This window comes from Mustela nivalis, assembly GCF_964662115.1.
Source record: "Mustela nivalis genome assembly, chromosome: 9".
Taxonomy (NCBI): Eukaryota; Metazoa; Chordata; class Mammalia; order Carnivora; family Mustelidae; genus Mustela; species Mustela nivalis.
The window spans coordinates 86855011-86870285 of record NC_139028.1 but is presented as its reverse complement, the minus strand read 5'-3'; the positions used below and the strand labels follow the sequence as shown (position 1 = coordinate 86870285).

Genomic DNA, 15275 nt, shown 5'->3' with positions numbered 1-15275 from the left:
CTTTTAGAAGTCATTTAACACCAATATATTCCAGGTATTACAAGCTGTTTCATTAATGAACTTTTTCAGAACATTAATAATGATCTGATATTAATAATATTATGTAACTCTAATGCACCATGTTTTTATCTGTTGATCAGAATCCTTTACATTTGAACTAAGAAAATGAACATTTCTTATTTTAGGCAGTTCTTTGAATCAAATGACATTTTATCCCCATGGTCTTCTAAATATAGAAATGATTAGGTTCTACCTTGCACCATGATGAGTCACACTTGAATAGTTGAGCTATAGCTGTGAATCTGATAATGAACAGGGTACAGATGCAGAATTTCAGAGCTTAGAGGGACATAACACATTATTTATTCCACCTCCTCATTTTACTTATGAGGATACCAAGGCCCCAAAAGGTAGGTAGCTAAGGGCAGAGCTAATACTGAAATATAAATCCTATGCTCTTTCCACTTCATCTCATAATATTCCTCAACTGGAATTATAGAATCACACTGAAATAAACAATTATTCTTTGAAAAAATTTTTTTTTCTTAGTGAAGGTAGACATATATGTGGGAACTTTGCACCTTAAACCTCCAATACAGTTGAAAACAATCACTGATCTACCACCCTAAATTGTCTTAGGACTTTATGATGATAAATTTGTTGGATCTAATTCCAAAGATAATTATGTTGTATACGTAGTCTCAGTTCAATACCCATCTATTATGTATAATAGCAACTGGTGATGACTGACTTCTTGACAGGTTACAGTTTTAAAATTGACCTTAAAATTAAAAGCAAAAAATTAAAATACTTAAAATCATAGGCCCATGGGTAGTTGGAGCTAGAAGAACCCACAGAAATAATCCAATTTAATTCCATTAATATATACTGTTCTGTCTTTCTGGAGTATACTTAGCACTACTTTTACACCTCTCAGATATGACATTCTTTAAAACCTAGCTAAGGAGAACTGAGAGAAGTCAAGGGATTTACCCAAAATCATCCTGCATAGACTAGATAGTTAAATGATTTATTTTTCCTAATCCAACAGTTCTAATCATCGAAATTTTCACAGTAGAACAACACTGTTAAAATTGGACATGAAAACATTTTTAGCCATGAACAGCACGAGGGCAGATCTTTCAATTTCATTTTCCTAATGTTGATTAGTCATTTCCAATCTGTGCAAGATTTTTAATAGTAAGTTCTCATCTGAATTTGGAAACAATATGGCCTGATTTCACTGAAAAATTTCTTCCTATGAATATTTCCTTTTCTGGCAATTACTAGTTTTGAATATTTAGAATTGAAGTGTTTTTGAAAGAATTTTGGAAAACTTCACCTATTTGCAACAGGTTTCATTTTGAAATACTGACATGTCTCAGGCATATACTTAACCTTCTGCATTTTTTTCCCCAGAGGTAAATTAAAATATATGGCATTAATTAATTAATTATCTGTATATTTACTGAATATTCAGTACAGATAAGGTCATAAGAGGTAATAACTCTCGAGATATTAAGTTATGGGCCTTCCAGTTTGATGAGGGAATTAGACATGTACACAAATAATTACTAGTAAAAAGAAATAAGCAATATAAGAAAAGCATATACAACATTTCAGGAGGAGTGAAAAAAACATAGGTATCTCAATCAGTAGTGAGACGGACGAAATTGGAGTAGGTTACAAATCAGCAGGGCCATCAAGGCTGGACAGAAGTCAGAGAGTACCCTTTCACTCTTCCACATTCCCCAAATTCAGTTACCTACAGCATCTTGTTGATTGTACATAAATATGCCTTAAATTTTTCCACTCCCATTTTAAATTCAGGACCCCTTATTTCTTTGCTTTACTATTGCAATAAGTTCACACTCACATCCATACCTCAGTCTGACTTCTAATTCTTCTTGCTACACTATTAACAGGATATTTTTTCTGAAATAAAATTGTAGAATGTGACATTCCTGCTCTCAGAAGCTCTCCAAAGCTACATGACACAGTCTAAATTTCTAAACATAATGATTAATAGTCTTCAGATTCTGGCCTCTGCATTTCTGTCTAATATTATCTTCCACTCCTTACACATGGATTTTATAATATATTCTCTAGCCATAGAGTTATAAAATATAACAAAAGCACCTATAATTATCAAACATGCTAAATAGTCTCATGTCTTCTCTACCATTTTGCTCTGTTCGATCTCTCTCAAATTGAATTCTCAAACAATTATGAGAATTCTAATATGTGCACATCTCTATTCTTAGAGTTAGAAATACAAGAGTAGGCCAAAATAGACATGGCCCTTGTTCTCAAATAGTTTTCAGCTGGAGGCCTTAGTATCTTTAATATTTCCATTCTTTCTTTCCATAATACTCCTCTGGAAGATGCCCTAAACATTTGTGTCCTGGATGCCAAACATTGCATGACAGAGAATATAATTAATAAATATCTACTGAATAAATAAATAAATAATAACAGAGAATGAAATCTTACCAAAGGCATAGATGTAGGAAAGAATATGATATGTAGAGGGAGAACAAGTTTGACTAGAATGCAGGATGTATTACAAGAAGAGAGTAGTAGAAAGGAGAAAAAGGGAGAAAACAAGAAGAAATTAAAAACTTCCATGTATGTGCCAGATACTATTATTTGTTGTGATACATTCCCTGTGGCCATCCTAGAAGGACCCCATAAAACAATGTAGGAAATAATGCTGGAAGGTAGTGTGAAGTCAACTCCTGGCAGTCCTGAAAGGCCAAGGTAAGTAATTTGCATCCTATCTCCTAGATAATGAACAGCTCTAAAGACTTCTGTAGTGAAAAAAATAATGTGACTGCCAAGAGTATTAGATGGATGGCAGCTTATGAGAATATTGTGGTGACTTGGTATAGAGCAAGCACCCAGGTAAGAGGACACAAAGCCCGAACTGCCAGTAGGAATGGAGAGTAATAATAATAATAAAAATGTATAATAAATATACTGAATGCTTCTTTTACACCAAAAATGGCACCACACATTTGCTCTGCATCATTCATTCATTTTATACATAGGCAGAAACACACACACACACACACACACACTCACCCACATTCATTTAAGTTAGTGGGATTCTCAAAACCACACTTTGAGTAAGTTACTATTGTTATTACTATTCTACAGAAGAGAAACTGGAGATTTAAGAGAGAAGGTTCGGTGGACAGTCTGAGGTGCAGCTAATGAATGTTGGAGAGAGATTTCAAAAACAATTCTGTCTCCTGAATCTGTACTCCTAACTACTTACCTTCTCTGTAGAGGTAGAAGAGACTAATCTGATGCAGTGAGTGGAGAAGTGAGAAGTAAGAACCAACTGCAAAGCATGCTATCTGGTAACTAAGAGTATAGGACACAACATTTATTATGCAATTATTATGTGCCAGAGCACATTATGCCACACACTTTACAGATTTGACCTAATTTAATTCTTACAACAGACTTATGGTACATAAAATAATTCCATTTCACAGATGAGTATATCAGACTCATTTACTTAGGACAACATAAATTGGCAGTCCCATTAGAGAAAGAGGCAGAAATAAGCATTTCCTTCTCCTCCCTGCCACCTTGCTACTCTGCCTCCACCATCTCCCAATTAGTGTTAGAAAGGCCAAAGAACAACTTCTTACTCTAAAAGAGAAAAAATCAGAAGTATGAGACGATACAGGCACCTTGATAGAACAAAGGTGTTATGAATTCCATGTGGGAATAGAGTAACTCTTTGTAGGAAACATGAAACAGTGAAGTGAGGGGGCACCGTGGAGCAGAGATTTTGAAGAGAATAATAATTATAAAAAGCTGGAAATCCAGAAATGTAATAGGGCAAGTTATAACAGCATTAATCTATAGTGGGAGGAAGAAGTTTTATTTCCTAAAATACTTAAAGAACATTAAGTTCTAACTGTATTTTTAAAGCTCATCTTTGTCAAAAACATTGATACAATTTTTAAAAAGTAAGATAAATTGTTTCCATTATAGATCTAAATTATATTATGCAGCCTTTGGGACTCCTGCACCCCAAATACAGTATACCTGGCACACATTTACAAAAAGCAACAGAAGGATGCACCTTGATATAATCAGTGAGGCAAATGTAAGAAAAATGAGCCAGTTATTTGGACATGATATGATATATATGATATATTGGTATTCTGACTTAAAAAAAATCATTAGAAGAAGTTATCTGGTTTATAGTGTCACCAGAATGTTTATAATTGCTAAGGTAAGCTATTGTTCTACCACTGTGTACTGAATCATACAAAACTATCACCGACTTCTCTCAGGCTTTACTTATGAATCTGTCTAATCTATTGACAGGCAGACATTTATCAAACTGATGCATCTACAGACCTGAAATAAATCAGAACATGTAACTCGGAACATAGAAGGCTACCAACATTATAGTCAACTAACATTCTGAACAAACATTTTTCCTACCAAACCCCTTGATTTATTATTGTCTTGTCAAGCTCTGTTCAGTATCCATCTGCTACACGCTTATTTTGTTTTATTTGTAACTATTACAGGGGCTTATGTAAAATGAAAAGAAAGTCTCAAAAGAACATAAAAGTTATACCTCAAACAAAACAATCAATGCATTGCAATAAATTTATCTCTTTTCCCCATGTTATAAAGAGTATTGGTGTTACTATGACTCATTCTCCCTAAATTCTACAAACATTTCATCTTGTAGTTTAAATTCCATCCCATCCACAAAAGAAGCCTCTACGTGTTGTAACAAAATTTATTTTTTCTCTTCTTTGTAAGTATGTTCACTTACATTAAATTAAATTATTCATCTTTCTTAGTGTTAAGCAGGTTTGCTCTTATCTGTAACATGGATGAATTTCAATCATAAGACCCAACCATGTACAATGAACTGACACTTGATCTGCTCACAGATACAAATTTTGTACAAAGTTTGAATTAGCACAAATAGCTAAAAATAATATGGCAAGGATGGTCTCAATTAGCTTAATTTCACGGATGTTTCTGGCCCAGACAATGCCAATCTGTCAGCATCATTTTTATTAAGAAAAAAAGTTTTTAATCTACACCATAAGGAAATTCATATAACATATTCTAGACACACTTTCTCTGAAAATGCCACATAGGTATTCTCTTATTAAATTATTAAAAATATAGATTATTTATAGTATTGGGGAAAATCGTGTGTAAATAATAGGATATTGAGCTCTTTAATCAGTGTGTTCATCAAATGTTCTTTTCAAACTTTTTTTTTTTTCAGTCAGGGGGACACAAGTCATTTTACTGAGGGCAATTTCAACATGGTTCCAATACTGAATTCTTATCAGCATTAAAATAAAACCAACGATGGTAAGATTTTCTACTATTTGGCCTCTAAATAACATTACCTTTATACAAGTCAAAGTATGTATGTTTGTGTGTATATACATACATACACACACACACCTATATATACGCGTGTGGTGGCATCCAATCCACTGTGTGCACATGGGTGTATGTGTGCACATATGCAGGCACCTGTGTATGCAGGTGTATGCACATATGCAGGCACCTGTGTATGCACCTGTGTATGCAGGCACATGTATAAAAGCAGGTGACTAGAAGCTGCCATATTATTTAACTGGCTTAAATATGTGACTCAAGGTAGGCCAATTTTTAGACTCACAATAGGGTACATACTACACTACCATGAATCCTTGCATGGAGTTAATGATAGAAAGTAAAACTTAAAGAGAAAGAGTTTCATAGGTTAGTAAGAAGGAAATTCATCAAGAAAGTGTCTTTAACATAATTCAAAATAATCAGAAGAGGCAGGTTCAGTAAAATATCTAAATACTAAAATATCTAAATAAGATTTTTTTGTGTGACTTTCAAGTATTATATGAATTGAAAAATAAGATATAAATGAGGTAGCAGGGTGTAAAAGAAGGAGACTGAAGATCAGTATATCTAGTTTCTGGCCCAGACTCTACGTTTTAATTGCCATAAATCTGGGCAAGTAACTTCACTTCTCTGAACCTCTATTTCCTCATGTGCAAATGGAGGTAAGTACATGCCCCATCCACATCACCAGGTTATTAGCATATGGAAATAAGACAATATGAATAAAGGAAATTTGCAAATGGTGTAGTGCTATTTATATTATTATTAAAATCTACTTTAAAAAATGTTCACAAAAGGCCTAAATTCCATAATAATTTATACTAAATACAAAAGTGATTTAGCATACAAAAAACTGCTTTATGGCTTCTGAATTTGAAAAAACACTAACAGAACTTTCAGCTGGCAGATGGTCTTTATTTTTTTTTTTAAGATTTTATTTGTTTATTTGACGGAAAGACAGAGAGCTCACAAGTAGGCAGAGAGGCAGGCAGAGAGAGAGAGAAGGGGAAGCAGGTTCCCCACTGAGCAGAGAGCCCGATGCAGGGCTCAATCCCAGGACCCTGGGACCATGACCTGAGCCGAAGCAGAGGCTTTAACCCACTGAGCCACCCAGGTGCCCCAGGAAGATGGTCTTTAAAAGGACACTCTCAATAATGTACCATTTTTAGGGGAACCTTGGTGGCTTAGTCAGTTAAGCAACTGACTTCAGCTCAAGTCATCATTTTGGTGGGCCCTGGGATCCAGCTACATGGGGCTTTGTACTCAGCAGGGAGTCTGCTTCTCCCTATACTTCTGCCCTTCTCCCCACTACAACCCCGCTCATGCTCTCTCTCCCTCTCTCTCTTTCTCAATTAAAATGTTTACAAAATAATAATAATGTAAAAAAATAATAATGTAACACTTCTCGAGGGAGAAATTTCAAAGAATTTTAAATGGAATAAAAATCACCAGTGCTATATCTGAAATAAGACAATTTCATATTTCTTCTGTCTTTGGTATGTCTTTTTTTTTTTTTCTTGGAAGCTTGAATGAAGACAACTTAATTAGTTTTTCTGTTTTGTTTTGTTTTGTTTTGTTTTGTTTTAGCATCCAACAATTTATTAGTTGGTAAAACACACAATGCTCATTACAACACGTGCCCTCCTTAATACCCATCATACGGTTACCCCATCCTCCCACCCTCCCTTCTGTAATCCTCAGTTTCTCAATTTGTTTCCCAGAGTCCAGAGTCTCTCATGGTTTGTCTCCCTCTGATTTATTCCCATTCAGTTTTCCCTCCCTTCCCCTATATCCTTTACTCAGATGTCTTTGGTATGTCTAAAAGCTAAGAAAATATCTTCAAATTATCTTTGAATTGAGCCCAAATCACAGCTTACCAGACGTTCTAGATGATCTTTAAATACTTAATCCTTAAAAATTTTCTTGAGTTCAGTGACACACAATGTTACATTAGTTTCAGGTATACCACACAGTGATAAAACTTTTCATTATTGTCTTCTAAAATTTTATCAGACTACTAATCACAATTTAGAGTGTATAAACAATCCTATCTAGGGACAATGAATTGGGCAGTGGTGCAAATCTAACTGCACCAGTATTCTAACATATTACTCAGAACAAAGGGTTCAAACCTTCTAAAATTTTAACTGACCCAGAAGATTTTATATAACTTTCAAAGTAGCCAGTTGACTCAAAGGAAGAAATACTCATACTAAAATGAATTAGCTAATTATCCTGACAGTAAAGAAAAATGACACACTTATTGTATAAATTTTATATGAAGAATGCAAAATTTTGGAGTATAAATTCTGGATGGAAATATAAGGACTAATAAAATATATTCCTAGCTTCCTGATGGACATGCAGTCTACTTCCACAGACCAAACACATATCTACAAAATGACTTTATAATAATAAAGAAAATTCCAGGCATGCTAATAAACATCAGTGTATAGTTACATGGCAGTACTAACAAAGAATAAACTAAGACGTCCAGAAACAAATACCATTCTATGTAGTCACGGTCTGAAAAGTCTCCTTCATTAAAGATGGCCCTAAGTCAAGCCTGGATTATAATTAGCTAAGTATAACAGAGGGGACAGGGGACAGGGGACAGAAAAAATCTAGAACAAAATCAGAATAATAGTATTTTGAATCATTAACTGATCTAAGTGTATGAAATACAAGGTTTATAGTAAGCAATAGACTAAAACAAGCTGAATGTTAGACTGTTTAACCTTTCTAAGTCTGCTATCTTAGTTATTAAATGGGAGTCAAAAACACTGCCATTACAGTATTATAATGAGGATTAAATGAATTTGTATGTATAAAGTGCTTAGAATACTTCCTGACACACAGTTAGTGTTCAAATAATAACAATCACAACAACAAAAATAATGATTATAATACCTACTACTTTCACTGACAAAAAAGCATAACAGGCAAGAAGCCATTGAGTGACAGGACTTACATTGAGATAACAACAGATGGGGAGGAAAGGATCCATAGGAGAGAAATGACAGAAGGAATGCCACCTAAAGAAGGATTCATACGAACTAAAGCTTAGTTTGGATATAAACACTAAACTTGGAAGAAATGTTAAAATCGTCACAAAATTTTCAAAACTACTTGTATAAAAGAATGACAGTACTTCCCAAAAAGACAGTATCATCAGAGGAGATAATCTGTTTTTTCAGAGAACTAGATCCTCTCAAAATCTGACCATCTCAAAATTGGAAGCATGAATTTATAAGCAAAGGCATTTTTTTTCTAATACTCATGACCACATCTCTATTTTATCAATATAGTTTTATATCTAAATTAATGACAAGAACAGGTTTTACGTATCTATTCAAGATCACTAGAAAAAAATGGGAAATACTATAGTTAGACCCTTCTATTATTACTACTAATAATAGTAAAAAATTATTAGATTCTTTCTATATGCCAAGCAGGGGATCATTTGCATAACAACTCTAAGGATGATGTTACTATTTCCATTTCACAAAGAGCAGTAACTCACCTATACTTGAATGGTTAATAAACTACAGACCCATTTGAAGGCACCACTGCCCAATATCCTTGGAGTTTATGCTCTTAACAAAACCTCCTATAATTTCTTATAATTTGTTTTTGAGTAGCACAAATAACAGACCACGTCACTCTTCTGCTCAAAGCTTTCTGATGGTTTCTATTCGACAGGACCCTTCAAAATGTGCCCAGTACACCTCACCCAACTTGTTTGAATTCATCTTCTATTCCTCTACTCCTGGATCACTCTATTCCAATTATAAGAACCTTCCTACTGTCCCTCAAACACAATTCCAGTCGCAAAGCTTTTGCATTTAAGTGTCCCATTTGGCTGCTCCACTGCAGCCCACATATTCAAGGCTGGAGGAGTTGTTCTTTCTCCTCTTTGAGGTCTTTGCTTAACATTCTTAGTAAGCCTGTCCCCAATAAAACTATTTTAAACCGTAACCCTTTTCCTAACCACCGACATTCAGCATTCCCTATACCTCTTTCTTGTTTTACTTTTACTCCATAGCACTTATCTAAACTAACACAATCTAATTTATACCTTTCTTTTTTATTATGTTTATCATATTATGTTTCTCACCACTAAAAGGCAAGCTCTAAAAGGGTATCTATACTTTGGCATCTCTATACTGCGATAGTACCTGTCACATAGAGCTGAATAAATATTTGCTGAATGTATACATGATTGAATGAATATAAATACAGTAGTAATAAAACAAAATTTGTTTTCAAAAGAATAAAGGGGAAAAAAATCGGAATTAATATTTATTCAGCATCTAATGTGTGCCAGGAAGTCTACTGGGTGTTTAGTATACTCACTACTCATCTAATTCTGGGAGACAAAAAGTTCTCCTTTTTTATAGAATAGCAAACAGACTCTGAGGTTAAGCAGCTATTCCCAAAACAAACTGTAATTAGTAATGAAGCCAAGTTGTAAACAGTGGTCCTTGATTCTGAGGGTCCATAGCTTCCTGCTTTATCTATCACCCTGCTTCTTGTAAAGTATTTTAGGTAGTAGCTGGGATTTACATATCTAATCTCGCAGCAGTTTTTAAAAACATTTGCACGTGTGCTGGTGCAACCATTCTGGAAAACAGCTTGGAGGTTCCTCAAAATGTTGAAAATAGAACTACCCTACGACCCAGCAATTGCACTACTGGGTATTTACCCTAAAGATACTAACGTAGTGATCTGAAGGGGCACATGCACTCGAATGTTTATAGCAGCAATGTCTACAATAGCCAAACTATGGAAAGAACCTAGATGTCCATCAACAGATGAATGGATAAAGAAGATGTGGTATATATACACAATGGAATACTATGAAGCCATCAAAAGAAATGAAATATTGCCATTTGCAACGACATGGATGGAACTAGAGGGTATCATGCTTACCGAAATAAGTCAATTGGAGAAAGACAACTATTATATGATCTCCCTGATATAAGGAAATGGAGATGCAACATGGGGGTAGGAGAAGAATGAATGAAACAAGATGGGATTGGGAGGGAGACAAACCATAAGTGACTCTTAATCTCACAAAACAAACTGAGGGTTGCTGGGGGAGGGGTTTTGGGAGAGGGGGGTGGAGTTATGGACATTGGGGAGGGTATGTGCTATGGTGAGTGCTGTGAAGTGTGTAAACCTGGCGATTCACAGACCTGTACCCTGGGGATAAAAATACATTATATTTTATAAAAATTTTTTTTTAAATCTCAAAAAATAAACCATTTGCACGTGTAAACCTCATCATATTCATATGGAGGGACGCAATTACAGGTAACTTTTCAAATCAATTGTATTGTGATAATTAGTTTTATGTGTCAACTTGGCTAGGCTATAGCACCCAGTCATTTAATCAAATGCTAGTCTAAGTATTGCTGTAAAAATACTATGTAGATGTCATTAGCATCTAAAATGAGTTGTCCTCAAGTAAGTAAGATTACCCTCCATAATGTTAGTGGGGCCTCATCCAATCAGTTGAAAGGCATTAAGAGCAAAAACTAAGGTCTCCTGAAGAAAGAGGAAAAGGTACTGCAACACTACAGCATTCACCCCTGCATGAAATTCCAGCCTGCCAGCCTACCCTACAGACTTCAGACTTGTTAGTCCCCACAAATGTGTGAACCAATTCCTTAAAATAAACCTCTTAATACATATGTATCCATTCTATTGATTCAGTTTTTTAGGTTCTGGAGGACTTGACTTTCAGAAATACTGCCTAAATGAATGAAACAATAAGTCGGACAAAACAGAAATTCCATATGTAGACTTCTAGCAATGCTAGGCATGTAGCAGGTGACATGGGTTAAGTATGCATGAACAAAGAGATGGCTTACTTCAAGAAGAAAGAAGAAAGCAAGTCTATAAAATATTTAAAATATTACCTACCCGGAAAAGCTTTAAAGAAACTTTAGATTGATATTAAATATCTTGTTTAATTTTTACAGCATTATCAAAATTCATTAAAGTTATCAAGAATTAGTGTTAATCTACATCTTAGATTCACTATAGGCTTCTTTCAGCTGTTCTTTACTACAGGTATTGGTATAAGGTATAATTCTCAACATAAATAATTGAAGAGTCTTAATAAAGTGCTGGAAAAATACATGAGAGCCCTTAAGAACACTGAGCATGGTATTAGCAAAAGGGGTTCATTTAGAAAAGGGTCTCCTCCACTCTAAATGACTTTAGGAAAGTCATTTAATAAGAGTGAGTCCTAATACTGTTGTATGGAATAAGGAGGTAATTCATATGAAAATGATTTGTACACTATAGATGACTACACAAATATTATTTTTGCCATTAAACATTTGATGGTGGCAATAACAGCATGACATCTAAATCTATCTCATATGTGTTTAGAAATAGTGTTTTCAACCCAAATTTAAATAAAAACTTGAAGAAAAAGAAAAAAACGTAAAACAACTGTCTTTCAAAAATCATAAACCAAAAGCTAGAAAATTAAGTCAGACAGTCAAAATTATTTATTTCCTATGAAAAATAACTAAGAAGCTTTAAAGTCTCACCATAAGAGGTCTACTACCACTCTAAGAGTTCAACTGCAATGGGAATCTCAAAACCTAGATCATGGTCCCTATTCTTGAACAGTTCATAAAACCATGTGGTGGACTTCCCGTCCCTCCCAATTTTTACAACCCCACATTCCCAAAAGATATGGATGGAGTATTTGAAGCAATAACCCAAAGTGATATAAATATTTTCAAAGGTAGGAAGGTACTTATATGCCAAATATAAGCATTACTTCAGGGACCGGTTAGGTTTCTAAACAATAACTGTAACAAGCAAGTTAAGTGTATTCTTAAGCACTAGGGCTATATTATGTTAGGATACAGGGAAAACCTTCTTAAAACAAAACAAAAACTGTAAATTGCTATAAATCTAGTAACAAAAGGAAGATAGTCTTCCCAATATACCGGCTTTCTTCTTTTCCAGTGGTGCTTCTGAATTACCTCCATTTATTAAAAAACCAAAACACTCCAATATTTTCAATCCATTCTAAATTAAATCATCTTAATTTGTGCCTTCTGGATTTAAGGAAGAAACATTAAACTAGATGAAAAGTCATTTTTTTCCAATCATTCCATCAACCCTTCCCCTAAAAGTAAACACTACCCTCAATTTGCTATCTCCAATTTAGATTTATGTTGCAATAAACATGACTACAAAACAAAATCACCATCATTTAAAGCCTGGCAATCTTTAGTTATACCAAGTTGTGCCTTGCAGTATGTGTTATCATTTGTTGTCCAACAGTATCATTTATGTCTACATAATGCAAGTACTAAGCCTATTTATTTGATAAAGTTCTAAGAGAAATATATATTTCTTAGAACTATATAGTTCTAAGAGAAGATACCACAAGACACCGAAGATAAGATTTTCAAATAAATACTCAAGCCCAAAAAGACATATAAATAAGCAAAGAAGTTTAGTTGCCTATGTTTGAAGTAAAACATAATACTTCAAATGACTTCAGATGGTTTGATTAATAATTATGAAAAAGGGCTTTAAACATGTAAACACTAAGTATAGCAAAGATAAGTCAGAAGCAAGCTAAAGGGAAATAATAAATATTAAAATGTTAGTCCAGATCAAGAAAATTCTTCTTACTTTTGCTAGAAGGAGAAATTACGCAGAAACAATCAGTACTTTCTGTTAGTTAAGATATCGTACAGTCAGAAGACAATGCTAAGATATTTTCTATTAGTTTTCATGAGGCTTAAAATTAACTTTGCCTTTCAGGAGTTTATCTAATTTCAGCCATGTAATTGTTACTTCTTAAAATACTTCTGTGCCAAAAGAACTCTTTCACAATACATTACTACTTGCTTTTTTATACTCAGAGTTCATAATTCAAACTAGAATATTACCCACAAAGCCTCAAGCATACCACAGATTTATATCCATATAATATTTTATATAAAGACTTTTTAAGTTGTAAAAGGGACTATTATTGACTGTTATACTAAAAACCATTTTTTACAAAAAGATATAGCCTTTGAAAGGTAAATTTCTTAATGTTATACATAAAGCAGAGGTAAGGGGCGCCTGGGTGGCTCAGTGGGTTAAGCCGCTGCCTTCGGCTCAGGTCATGATCTCAGGGTCCTGGGATGGAGTCCCGCATTGGGCTCTCTGCTCAGCAGGGAGCCTGCTTCCTCCTCTCTCTCTGCCTGCCTCTCTGCCTACTTGTGAACTCTCTCTGTCAAATAAATAAATAAAATCTTTAAAATAAAATAAAATAAAAATAGAGCAGAGGTAATTTTAGATCTTTTTATCGCTTTAAGTCTCTAGTCCAAGTTTTTTCTAAGTCCTCCAGTTTTAGCTAATGATGAATTCTGAAGAATACTTGGAAAAGTGCAAAAAAGTTGAATTCTCAAGAATATCTGTTCAGATACCAAAAAACAACAACAACAAAACTTTTCTAATACAAAAGAGGAAAAAAAAAATCTGAATTACTCTGATACCCAAACTAATGACATCATAAGAAAAAGAAAATTAAAATTTCAGACAAAATTTTTAGTAAAAGTATTGTCATCAATTTTTAAATTCTACTGGTAAGTATAAAAGTATTATACAGTTAGTTCAATTTATAACTTCAAGGATAACTTTAAAACATAATATTTATTATGATAATTATATGAAAGAAGCATCACTTGCCTTCTGGGAAATAATACAGAATCTCTCTGCTGTCGAACAAAATTATTATTAGTAGCCTCAATTTTATAACTTCATTATACAGTACAATGTAAATAAAATCTAGGATAATTTTCACTAATGCCACTGTACATCTATAACTTTACTTAAACAAGTTAAAACTGGATTCAGAGTCCACAGTGCTCACCATTACACCATGGAACCACTAAACATGGAACCACTAAAGTTTTAAACAAGTTAAAACTAAAGTTACATGAGCTAAGGATAGCAAATATTGCTTTACTCCACCATTATAAATGCTAAGAAAAAGTTCCCTTAATTTTTTAAATAGATGTTTTAATTGTAGTCACATTATAATTCTACCTAATATAAATACTATTTGTCTTTTCCGTCACAAACATTTACCCAGGTTTTGAAACACATATGTCAACAGATAATTAGTATTTACACACTTCATGTATAAGTGTCATGCTAAGCTCTTTATATAAAATGTGGCTATGTGACTTCAGGAAGTCACTTTACCTCTCCAGGCCTTAATTACCTAAATGATAAGGCAAGAGGATTAAAAAGGATAATCTCTTCAAGCTCAAAGATTCTAGAATTCTAAAATAAACAGGATCTATACATATCTGATCATAAATTCAGAGAGATCTTCTTTACATCTTTAATAGACTTAAATAGACTTAAAATAACTTTGTTATAATTTAACATCATGTCAAGTGCACTGGAAATTTAAATTCAAAGAGTTAAGTAACCAAAAGATTGATAAACGCTTGAAATAATGATTTTTCCTACAATTTCTGAAAATAATTGATCTTAATTTTATAATACACTTATGAAAATATAAATTATTTTTGTTATTGCTAGCTATGGGGGGGGGAGGCTCATGTGAAAAAGGATTTTATTCATGTTTTAGGATAAATGCAAAAAGAAGCCATCTATTTCCCTTTTCCTGTGTCACACATAAGAGGAGAACTATTAAGGGAAATTTAGATGCCAGAGGTCTCTCTTTATGAGAAGTAATCTTAAAATCTTCAATAATAAACAGCATTAAATCAACTTTTGAATAATGATTAATTGAGAAAAAAATCAGAGTAGTCAGTAAAGTATAATCAACATTTAAGAGAAGATCAATTGCATTAACTCAAAATACAGAA

At 33.6% G+C, this 15275-nt stretch overlaps 1 protein-coding gene across 5 annotated transcripts in view; it reads right to left on the bottom strand.

Moving 5' to 3' along the window:
- METTL15 (methyltransferase 15, mitochondrial 12S rRNA N4-cytidine) overlaps nt 1–15275 on the bottom strand; it is a 251900-nt gene that overhangs the window by 163314 nt on the left and 73311 nt on the right. The window lies entirely within an intron of this gene.